Below are 12,729 nucleotides of genomic sequence, written 5' to 3' on the forward strand. Positions count from 1 at the left end.
TATACTAGGATGTTACAGGAATTATTACAGAGGATGTAAAGGATGAAGGTTTTTTACGTTAACCATTTCAGCCCCGGAAGGATTTACCCCCTTAATGACCAGAGAACTTTTTACAATTTGGCACTGCACTGCTTTATCTGGTAATTGCGCGGTCATGCAATGCTGTACACAAACTACATTTTTGTCCATTTTTTCCCACAAATAGAGCTTTATTTTGGTGGTATTTTATCACCTCTGGGATTTTTATTTTTTGCAATATAAATGAAAAAAGACTGAAAATGTTGAAAAATAATTATATTTCTATTTTTTGTTATAAAAAAATTCAATAAACTCAATTTTAGTGATACATATAGGCCAAAATGTATTCAACCACATGTCTTGGGTAAAAAATAAATAATAGAGGCGTGGCCTGGACGGAGACCGTGATGGATGCCTAACTGGTGAGCTCCCGCGTTCCGGGGATACATTACCTGCTCATACGGGAGCCTACCACCTTTCCCTGCTATGCACAGGTCTACCAGGAGCTCGTCCACCTCCCGCACCCCTAAGGAGTCCAGGACCTTACAGGGGAGGCACATCCCGGAAATATTCCAGTCACAGAAACACCAGGCCCACGTTCCTCCGCAGGCCCAATCCCCGGCCTCGCCTGACGGATCCCCACCGGTCCTCATGCCTGGTGCTTCCGCGCCCAGCCCCGGGGGGCCCACCCCCCGAGCCTCTTCGACCTGGAGAAAGTTGCTCAAGATATTAAATGCACGGTGACCGCGGCAATCGCGGACCTCAAGGCGGACTTGTTGGCTGTGGCCCACCGCATGGACAGTGTGGAACAGACCGCCCAGACCCACGCCGCGGCCATTCGCCAGGTGCAAGCTGCCTATGACTCCCAGCTCTCCCAGGTATTTGAGCTCCACAGGCATGTCGAGGACCTGGACAACCGTGGACGGCGGCACAACATCAGGGTGCGGGGTGTCCCCGAAACCATTGAGCCGGATGCCATTCAATCCACCCTGTGTACCATATTCAATGACCTCATGGAGCGCCCGGGAGACTCCCCCATTGACATGGAAAGAGCTCATCGCGCCCTCCGCCCCCCACCCAGGGACTCTGAACCACCCAGGGACATTATCTGCGCGATTGTGAACTTTCCTCTCAAGGAAGAAATCCTTCGTAAAGCGCGCATCAAGGGCCGTATCTTGTTTAATGGGGCAGAGGTGAAACTTTTCCAAGATCTTTCGCAGATCACTCTCCAGAATAGGAAGGTGCTCCGACCGTTGCTGGAGGCCCTACGTTCTAGAAATATTCAATACCGCTGGAGGTTTCCTTTCGGCCTATCTGCCTCCGCCAGAGGGCGCTCTGCCCTCCTCCGCACCCCAAGAGGATCTTCCGGCCTTATGCGACCAACTCAGCCTCCCACACATCGAGCTTCCGGACTGGTACGCAATCTTCTTTCCGACGGAACCCTGGCACCCTGTCTCTCTCAACCCATCGCCGAAAGCCGCTCGTCAGAGGTCTCGCCATCGTCGACCTGACCTGATGTCTCCTAACGCCCGCTCGTTGCGCCGTGACCTGCGCCAACGAAGTTCCTCACCCCCGCTGGTACGGGGTGGGGCCCTGGGGGACTGAGAGGAGCAGTAGCTGTCGGAGCCCCGCTGAGTGTGAGTACCTCTCCCCACTTCCCTTCTGCTCCCGCCCCTGAGACTTTCCTTGCTTGCCCTGCTACCCCCCCTTCCCTGTAACGCTGGCTTCGGCCGTCCATTTTCTGCCGCCACCCACCACGCTCCTCTGTGACTTTCGAGACTTCCATATGTTACCTCTCGTCGCCCCGCGACACACAGTGACATCATTTCTCACCCCCGGAATGTGGGGTGTCCACACTAATGGGAGTCTCTCCAGCCCCGCTGTAGTCCGGACGATGACCAGCACTGCCTGGAATTTACCGAACTTTTTCTGTGGGACTACCCTCGCACTCCAGGAGGATACCTAGATTCATGAGATTTTCTTCATCCCACCCTAGCCCTACACCCGAATCTCCTTCTTTCTCCCCCACTGCCTTCTCTATGGATGTATGCTGCAAACCCCCGGTGATTGCCATCCTTTTTGCCCTGAGGGGTTTTTGGAACTTGGCTTGTCCCACGTTTCCCGTGGGGTAAGGCTTCTCCCTCCCTCCCCCCGGCAGTCGAAATAGCCACCTATAGGCCCCTTTCTTATTTGGACGGAGGTTGGGATGACACAAATTTATGATCTTGCTGCTCTCTCCTATAACTGTAACTGTATGTCATTGTCTCACTGATTGAAATTTTTAAGTTGTGCACTTGCCCCCGTGGCTGCCCTTATTCTCATCTGCCACTCTCCTCTTCCCTTCCATATCCCTTCCTCCCCCTCTCTCCCACCCTTCCCCCTCCTCCCCCCCCCCCCCAGTCCCTTTCCAAGGGGGGTGAGGTACTCGACCAAGACTTCTCTCAGGCCTCCCCGCCCTAGGCCAATTTCCTGATGTCGAAAATGCCCCTTTTTTTTTTTTCATGTTCAGTTGCAATGTTCTTTGTATACTTTGGTTTTACTGTATAGGCTCTGCGACACATGGCTTGTTTTCTTATTTTTAGTCACGGTTCTCTATTGTTTTACTGTTTAGCTAATATTATCTAACAACATGCCTTTTTTTCCAGGTTCCTTTCCATTGGTAGGCTCCCCTATACGCCTGGTCCCTCCTCAGAGTGGGTGAGGTCCCTCATTTACTTACCTAGATCCCCCGGATCGCGGCCGTCATGTAGTCCTCGTCTGTTCTATAGTCCCCACACAGCAGTCTCTTTGAGACCAGGCTGACACACCAGGTTTTACTACCCGTCCCTCTAGGTAGACAGCTGGACTAGTTCTACCTCTGATTTTCTGTCCCCCCCGATTCCCTACCCTTACCCTCACCCACCCTTGCTTCCCCTACACGCTTCCTCTTTTTCCGTTCCCTTATCTTTTTCCTCCCCTGATCTGCCCCCATACCCCCTCCCCCTATTTTTTCTTCTACTATTTCCGCCCCGCTCTCCACTCTCCTCCTTGCTCTCCCCTAGGGGTGTGGCCCCCCGCTTCACATTCCCCTGTCTGGGCTTTTGCATCTGAGACCTCTTTACAACCTCTTTACTTGCCCAGTCCCTTACGATGCAATCTTCCTCCTCGACTAGCGTTCCTCTGCAACTGAAATGCGTTTCCCTTAACGTGAAGGGGCTTAACTTGCCGGAAAAAAGGTCTCAAGTACTCTCCTCTTTAACCAAATTTAAAGCACATTTTATTTTCTTGCAGGAGACGCACTTTCGCTCTGATGCCATTCCTAAACTCTCGAACCATGTTTACAAGACGGCCTTCCATGCCACCAATCCTGCAGCAAAAACGAAGGGTGTGTCCGTCCTTGTCTCCAAGCACACTAACTTTCATCTAACCGATTCCTTGATAGACCCGGAGGGCAGGTATGTCTTCCTTAAGGGCACTTACGCGTCTACACCGATTACGTTGGCCAACATCTATTGCCCACCAGGTTACTTTCTTCCATACAACCTGTGCCCTACTATCCTTCCAGAGCAGACTGCTTCTTCTAGCTGGGGACTTCAATGTTCCCCTGAATCCTTTACTGGATACGTCCACTGGGACGTCCTCGCTGACCTACAAAGCCCTGCGTCAGATCATATCCCATCTCCAAGCTTTATCACTTCACGACGCTTGGCGCACTCTTTACCCCTCCTCCAAAGATTATAAGTTTTTCTCGGCCCCCCACCAAAAGTATTCAAGGATAGATTTCTTTTTTTTGTCTCAGAAGGACCTCCCCCTCCTTCAGCACTCATCTATTGAGCCTATGTTCCTCTCTGATCACCACCCTATCACCCTCACACTCTCTTTCCCCGAATCCTGCCCCAAAACAAAAATATGGCGCTTTAACCCATCTCTGCTCAAGGATCCCCTCGCCCTGGAACGTATTCGCTCGAGTATTCGGCTGTTCTTCCAGGAGAACTCAGGGTCCGTTGCCTCCCCGGTTTCTCTTTGGGAGGCCCACAAGTGTGTGATTAGGGGGGAACTGATGGCTATTTCCTCACAAGCCAAAAAATTACATCAGGAACGTGTGTCTACCCTCTTGACAAAATTAAAGGCGTTGGAACTGTCCCATAAACAATCACAGGCCCAGGCTACTCTCCAAGACCTGATCCACACCCGAGCTTTGCTCGCAAACGAGTTGGGCAAACGCACTAAAAGGCGATATGTTCTAGGCCAAAGGGTCTTCTATGAGCATGGCAACAAGTGTGGCCGCCTCCTGGCTCGCTCGGTTCAATCAGCCAAACTATCTCCCACTGTTCATAACCTGCGGCGCCCCACAGGCTCCTTACTCACCAAAAATGAGGACATTGTGAAAGAATTTGAGAACTTTTACACCAGACTATATAACCTTCAGCCACCGCGCCACTCCCAATCCGCACGAGTGGCCCACGATGCTATTATCGCGGACTTTCTCTCATTACACTGTCCCAAGCCCATCTCCTCCCTGTGTGCTTAATCCCTGGAGGCACGGTTTTCCCCCCTTGAGTTAGACACCGCACTGAAGCAGATGAAGGTCGGCAAAAGCCCGGGGCCGGACGGGTTCTCCCTCCAATATTACAAATCCTACTTGGACACTCTCTCCCCTCACCTCCTACACACGTTCAACGCCTTAGCTGATCCTCAAGTGCGACCAGATCAGATGTTAAAGGCCCACATCGCCGTAATACCCAAGGAAGGTAAAGATCCGCTCCTGGTAGCAAACTATAGGCCAATATCACTGTTGAACGTTGACATTAAAATATATGCCAAAATCTTAGCCAACAGATTGCTACCCCTGATCCCTAGTCTAATTCCCAATGATCAGGTGGGCTTTGTCCCAGTCAAGGAGGCCCGGGATAACACCATCCGTGTCTTGAACCTACACCATTGGCTCACTTCTTCTAAAACTCCTGGCTTTTTTCTCTCTCTAGACGCCGAGAAGGCGTTCGATAGAGTGGCCTGGGACTACATGCGAGAAGTCCTAGCAGCGGTGGGCCTCGGTGACTGCATGCTCGCCTCTATCATGGCCCTGTACGCCGGCCCTACTGCGGCGGTGAGAGTCAATGGCCACTTATCGGATGCCTTCCCTATTAGCAACGGCACCCGCCAGGGTTGCACCCTCTCCCCACTGATATACATTCTCACTTTAGAGCCCCTCTTGAATAAACTCAGAGCAAACCTGGACATCAGGGGGGTCTCGGTGAAGGGGAGGGAGTTTAAGGTCTCGGCCTTTGCAGACGACATTTTGCTCTCTCTGACCGCACCGCGCACTTCTCTCCCCTCGCTACTTCGTGACTTGGAGGCTTTTGGAAAGATTTTCAACCTCAGGATCAACTACTCCAAGTCTCAAGCCCTAAATGTCACCCTGCCCTCCCAGGAAGTAGCCCATTGTCAAGCAGCATTTCCCTTCCATTGGGAACGTACCGCTATCTCGTATCTAGGCATTTAAATCCCACATCACCTCCCTGACCTCTTTTCCCTCAACTTCCACGCGGCCCTGGCCCACACCCAAACCTATCTTAAGGAGTGGAATCACCTTAACGTGTCCTGGTTCGGCTGAGCAGCCCTTCTTAAAATGATTGTCTTACCTCGCTTCATGTACCTCATTCAAACCATCCCTATGGCCTTACCCGGCAGCTTTTTTTCCTCCTATCGAAGGGTCTGCTCGGCCTTTCTATGGAAAGATTCCCCCCGAGGATCAAATACTCCAGACTTACACTGCCCAAACCTAAAGGAGGTATTGCCCTCCTGGACCTATATAAGTACTATGTAGCCTGCCATCTCACCAGGATAGCAGACTGGAATATCCACCCTCTTGAAAAATTGTGGGTATCTTTGGAAAACGCCTTCTCCCCTGTTACCATCCACCTCCTTCCCTGGCTACTCCCGAAACAATGGCCACACTCTCTGGCCACACACCCATTTATCTACACTTCCTTGATGTTATGCAAGAAAACCTCCGCCTCCGTTCCCATTGCGCCGTCCCCAGGACCCTTAACCACACTGCGATGCAACCCTGACTTTCCCCCTGGAAATTCGCCCAACTTTCTTAGGAAGGACTGGCCCTTTGAGGACGTCCTTGCCTCACACTTTTACCCAGGGGGCAGGATCGCCTCTTTAGATACTCTTCGTAGCCTCTCGAAATCCTCCTCCTTCTCGTTCTGGACGTACCATCAGATTCGCCACTTCCTCTCTACCCAGGCCTCCCTGGAGGACTGGATGAGACCACTCACCTCGTTTGAGGACCTGTGCAACCGTAAGACGCCCCAAAAGCACCTCATTTCCCTCCTATATGCCCTCGTCTCAGACTCGGGCGTCTCGACCCTATCCCCGTCGCAATCCTCCTGGCACAGAGATCTGTCGACCCCCTTAACACCGGCTGAATGGACTAAAGTCCATGAGTATGCTCACGGTGGCTCACTGAATGTAGCCATCCAGGAGAACGGATATAAAATTCTAACTAGATGGTATAGGACTCCATCTCGCCTTCATAAATTTTCCCCTACCATCCCGAATGTTTGCTGGAGATGTAACGCCGATGTTGGGACGATGTTACATATTTGGTGGGCATGTCCGGGCATCCAACCTTTCTGGAGGAAAGTTCACAGACTCATCTTAGCAGTCACCACCTTTGATCTTGACTTCACACCGGCACAATTTCTCCTCCATCACACGTCCCTTTCCCAGAGAGCCTATTTCAAATCCCTGGCCATGCACATGGTTAACGCTGCAAGGTTGTGTGTTCCTAGACATTGGCGGACCACCCGCGCCCCAACTTTGGGCGAATGGTTCGCGACCATCTCCAGGATTGCTGGCATGGAAGAGTTGATTCACATCTCCCAAGAGAGAATGGAGAAATACTCCTTTACGTGGGCCTGTTGGTCTCACTTTACCACCACTCCTGAATTTAAACAACATGTTCCCCCAGATTAAGCATTGACTCTCACCTAGCGCCCTGCTATTTACCTCTTTTGCCCCTCGGGGTTTTGGGGCGAGGGGCTACATCCCCCCCTTTTCTTTCTTTCTTCTTCTTCTTCCTCTTCTCTTCCCTTCTTCTTTTTCTTTTCCTTTTGCTTTTCCTCTCTCTCTTCCTTCCTCTCCCTTCTCCCACCCATCCCGGTTCCCCCCCTCCTTTCCCCATTTCCCTTCCCCTCCCCTGTTGACGTATCTGTTGCCCGGTTTCCGACGCCTCTCTTTGCCCTATTCTTTGGCCAGGATTTCTACTCTAGGGCGTCTCGGGTGAGCGCTGGTAGCCACCCGAGTCCCCCCCCCGCCACTGAGAATCCACCATAGTAAGACTTAGCGTAAATCTGATATAGCTGTTGGAACAGTCTTCTCCACTCATTTTCTTGCTTGGTACCCTTGGGAGGTTCCTTTTGGCCCCTCCTTTGAAGTGTTTCTTTCTTGCTGACTGTCTTGTGCACTGTACCCGTTTATTTGTGACGATCTGTTCCTGTAATTTTTGCAATTTTCAATAAAATCTTTATGGAAAAAAAATAAATAAATAATAATAAGCGTATATTTATTGGTTTGCGCAAAAGTTATAGCGTCTACAAACTAGGGTACATTTTCTGGAATTTATGCAGCTTTTATTTTATGACTGCCTATCTCATTTCTTGAGGTGCTAAAATGGCAGGACAGTACAAACCCCCCAAATTACCCCATTTTGGAAAGTAGACACCCAATGAATTTGCTGAGATGCATGTTGAGCCCATTTTATTTTTTGTCACAAGTGATTGAAAAATTACAAAAAAAAAAAAAATGCATAAAGTTGTCACTTTTTGGGAGCCTAGCCGTGTATAGGACACCAAAAACCAATCACCTCCTTCGAGATTTCAACAGTTTCGGACAAAATCCGACGGATTTGGTTGTCGGAATGTCCGACCGTGTGTACAAGGGCTTAGTGTCAAAGTCAAAATGTTGAAGAACTTGCTTACTTTGACTGCATCCAGAGAATAGCCATTCGCAACTGGATGATCACTTAGGTTGGACAGTCCCTCTCTCACAATGCCCAGCAGCCAACAAGGTGCTTACTAAGAAACAAGTCTCTGTCACAGACGTTGTTGTAGAACGTACAAGATAATGTCTCTGCCACAGACGTTGTTGTAGAACACGTGGGAAACTAAACTTGAAAACACTCGCAGGATACCTGGATCTTTCAGCCAGCTTGGCAATATCCACAAGACTGGATTCTCTTGGGTACCTCAGCCCTTCCAGGCTCTTACTAAGAAACCAACCCATATGTGGTCTTCTGAAGAGTCCTCCTCTGGAATGCTTGAAGTCACTAGGTCACTCCCAAACCAAAGACAGCACCCCACCACCTCAGAATCCTTCTTTAGTTTCCTTGCCTTGGGCTAGCCAGCCCCGAGACATCAAAATTGGGTGGATCCGTACCACAAGCCATAGCCTTCCTGGGGGCTGGTCAGGAGGGCCAGGACCATGAAGTCAGTACATCATTCTGGACCAGAACCCCCAACCACGTGACTTCCGCATCTTAAATCCCCTCTCCCAGAAAGCACAGTGAGAGGGCCACTCCCACTGGGTGGGCTCCGAGAGAGAGTAACTTAAGCACCTAACCAGACCACAGTTCCATGCCTGCCACAAGAGACAGCGCCCCTTGTGGCCAGGCTGAACACATCACAGTCCAGTCAGACTGATGTTGAAGTCTAAATTTAGACAATTGTACCCAAACCAAACTGCAGTTTAGGCATAACATTAACTTTGAAAAACCGCATAGCACGTGTTCTTCAGGAGCCACCGCTACACCTATATATAGAGAAAGTTAGAATACCCCCAATTGGGACTTTAAATTGGCAAAAACACTAATGGAATGAGTAACCAAAAACACTTTCTGGTAACCAAATCCAGGGAAAGCTATCCTGTAACCAACGTGTTTCAGATTCAAAGTCCTTTCATCAGGGGTATATGTATATGTAGTGCCCACCACATTTAGGTGGATGCTAATAGGTAGATATTAGGTGAAAGTGCCAGTGCTTTACACTTTCTTTTGTTTAGGCATGGTTGTTGATTTGGTTTGGGGAGGAGAAGTAGAATAGAGGGGGGGGGTGTGACCACCTGTACTTCAACCTGGAAGATCTCCCTTGCTTCTCCAGGGAAATTTTCTGGAAAGGAGGCAGGTCAGGGACTGAAGAGCAGGCAGGGTATATGGGTAATTTGAATGGGCATTTGAATGGTCAGGGGCGGGACATACATATATACTGAGGTCACATGCTTCCTGGGGGGAGATGGGAAGAAACTAGGTGCAGAGTAACAGCCCAATGTAACCTCAAGGATCAGGCTTGAAGGCCTGGGGGTTCAGAGACCCCAGCGCTGAAGAGCAGGACACTAACTGGAAGGCCTGAGGGTTCAGAGACCTCAGAGCTGGATGGTTCAAGCACACAAATCAATCAAGAAATCCTGGGAGAAGGAACCAGGCATCCCGGGTGGGATAGACCAGGGTGTATCCGGACTTTCCTGGATTGGCCTGGGGAGGATTGCAGGAGGCAAGAAAGGCAGGTGAGACCTGGGACTTCCAGCATCCAATTTACCAAGATGCTTTTCAGAGGGGCATTGTCCAGTTCGCTAAGGGAAAGGGACTTAGCTACTCAGGGGAGCCAAGAAGAAGAAGCAGCTCATACTTTCCTGTACTGCCACTAATACTATGGACCACAACAAGAGAATAAAAGTTCACTGTTCAACTGTTTGATTGTGTCTGTTGTGAATCGAGTGGGGTGGAAGAATGGGGGCAAATCAGCAGTACTGTAGTTAACTACCCATCAGCTCCCAAGGGAGTAGGCTCTGGAAAGCATAGCCACCTTCCCAACACCCCCAGTACCCACTATTAGACAATCTACAGATACCCATCACAACAGGGCACCAACTTTCCAGCAGAGGGCTGTGGGAGCCTCTGATACATGCATTTTGCCTGGGCGGGGCAGGCCAAAGGAACTGCCACGGCTGTTGCGGTTTCAAAGAGACATGCAGAACTGCCTTGCTCTACCTGATTACCTATGCTGACCCAGCTTGTCTGACCCTGCTCCAGCCTGCTGCCTTCCTGTACCTGATTACCTGTGTTTGACCCGGCTTGACTGACCCTGCTCCATCCGGCTGCTGATCCTGCATCACCCAGCTCACCGGATCACTGACCTGCATCTGCTGCCAACAACATTCTGGTCTTCCTTGGTGATCTATCATCCACCCTTCTGTGCCAGCTACCACAGATCTCACAGGCATTCCTACCTCTCTGTGCTCTCGAGGCCACTGTCCCAACTCCAGTGGCTCCTGAGCCACGGCTGAAGGAGAGCTCTCCTCCTACAAATCAGGCTCTATGATAAGGTACATAACAGTATCAAACAGTCATATCTGAGACTATAGGAGGAACCTCACCAGTGCAGGAGATTTGTCAGCACCTCGCAGCTCTCACACAGGCCATGAAATCATTACAGGAGGGTTACGTTAAGCTGTAAGAACAGGTACAGAATTTAACAGTTCCTACTAATGCAACTTCTGCATCCACTTCTGCTCCTACACAGATTGTTTCCACTCCCTCAGTGATGATACTACCACCCAAATCCAGAGTCCCCACTCCAGAGAGATTCGCAGGGGACCAAACTAAATTCCAGGCCTTCCGCAAAGCATGTCAGCTTTATTTTGCTCTGCAACCCCAGACTTTTCACTAGAATTCACCAAGGTGGGATTTATAATCTCTCTGCTTCAAGGGGAACCCCAGGCCTCGGCCCATCAGTTACTCAAGGGAAACAGTGAACAGATGCATGTTATGTCATCCTTCTTTGATACCATGGCCCAGCTTTACTAAGATCCACAGCAGACTGCCACAGCAGTGACTGCCCTGTTTGTGCTCCAGCAAGGCCACATAGCAGCTGAGGACTATGTTACAGACTTCAGATGCTGGAGCACAGACCCCCAGTGGAATGACGCAGCTCTGCAACACCAAATTCTGCTTTGGTCTTTCCGAAAACCTCAAGGATTAACTTGCCTGAGTGGGAATAACCAATACCCTTGAAGGATTGATCACCCTAGATATCGATAGGCAGCACCGTGAATGAGGATCATAGTGTTCCACCCAGCAGGGCCATCCTGTATGGATGACACCAAAAGCTCCAGTCCTTGTCACACACTACCTGGCACCAGCCAGTTCATGCCCTACCAGTTCAGCATCTGATAATGGGCCTATGTAATTAGGATTAATGCAACCAACCATGTCCCCTGAAGAGCAGCTGCCCTGCAAAGACTCATAAGTGTCCATCTGTTCCTGCTAACCTGTCAACATTGTCTGCTAATGCCACTCAGCTTGCTCTTCCACTCTCATTCCAGTTCCTGTGAAGAACAATCTCAGTCAACGCTATCATTGACTCCGGAGCATGCAGCTGCTTCATTGACCTAACTTTCCCCAGTCAGCAACTTATCCCCCTCCAACAAAAGATGCATGGACTTTCTGTCTACTTGGGTGATGGCTCTTGTATTAAGTCAGGACAGGTAACCCAGGAGACACCTCCATTACCTGTTATCTCCACCCAACATAAGGAACTACTGAGCCTAGATGCCATCTCCTCCCCATTGTTCCCTATCATCTTGGGCCTACCCTGGCTTCAGGCCCATAATCCCCAGATCAACTGGATATCTGGAGAAGTCAAATTCTTGTCAGCCTACTGCCAAAGACATTGTTTATTAAAGCCCCCTAATCCATCAGCCACATTGTTATGTATGGATTCTGATCAAAACATACTCCAGTCAGTGCCTGAACCGTTTCACAAATTTATTGACGTCTTCCGCAAATGAGGGGCAGACACACTTCCCTCTCATCGTCCATATGACTTGCCGATTGAGCTTCTCCCTAGGGCTGAGATCCCCTTTGGGCGCATTTTTCCACTGGCAGAACGGGCGCAGGAAGCATTGAAGGAATACATCAACAAAAACCTTGAACAGGGGTTTATCCTCCCTTTTACCTCTCCAGCAGGTGCTTCCACAAGCTTGCCTCGCTGATCCAGCTGCAGTGCCTGCTACTGAGGTGAGAGATCGTTCTCCAATCCCATCACCTGACCTGAATAGATCTCCCTCTCCTATGGATAGACAGGATCTGACAGATGCAACCCCATTAGAGGCACTTAGACAAATACAGCACAGTCTGGTCACTCTCCCTACTAGACAGGAATTGGACCACTGGGCTCAGCGGATCGAATCCTCCCTCAAGAGAGAGGTGGAGGATCTCCGGGCTCAGGTTGCCCACACTGGTAACAGAGTTACTGCCCTTGATTCTACTCAAGCTGCACAGGAGTCCCGCATAACTGCATTGGAAAATACAGTGTCCCAACACAGATCCCAACTCCTGCTGAGATCAGAGGACATTGAGAACAGAAGCAGGAGGAATAACATTAGGATCCGTGGACTACCGGAAGCCACGATGGCAGGTGACCTCACTGCGACCATTACTTGTATTTTCAACACCTACCTCGGTAGAGCACCGGGGGCAGAAATGGAGCTCGACAGAGTCCACAGAGTTGCGTCAGGTATAGCCCCTGCTAATGGCCATCCGAGGGATGTATTATGTCGCGTCCATTATTATAAAGTAAAGGAGCTGATCCTACAGAAAGCCTGGCACAGGGGTCCCCTTGACTTCGATGGCGCAGCTATTCCTCTCCTGCCCGATCTCTCCCGAGC

The 12,729-nt window shown here is 50.2% G+C and overlaps 1 protein-coding gene across 3 annotated transcripts in view; it reads right to left on the reverse strand.

Moving 5' to 3' along the window:
- Window positions 1–12,729, reverse strand: part of LOC143961713 (NACHT, LRR and PYD domains-containing protein 12-like) — a 162,256-nt gene that overhangs the window by 20,506 nt on the left and 129,021 nt on the right. The window lies entirely within an intron of this gene.

Source organism: Lithobates pipiens, unplaced genomic scaffold (genome assembly GCF_037356315.1).
Source record: "Lithobates pipiens isolate NorthernLeopardFrog02 unplaced genomic scaffold, aLitPip1_a1.2 Scaffold_8, whole genome shotgun sequence".
In the NCBI taxonomy this organism is placed as follows: Eukaryota; Metazoa; Chordata; class Amphibia; order Anura; family Ranidae; genus Lithobates; species Lithobates pipiens.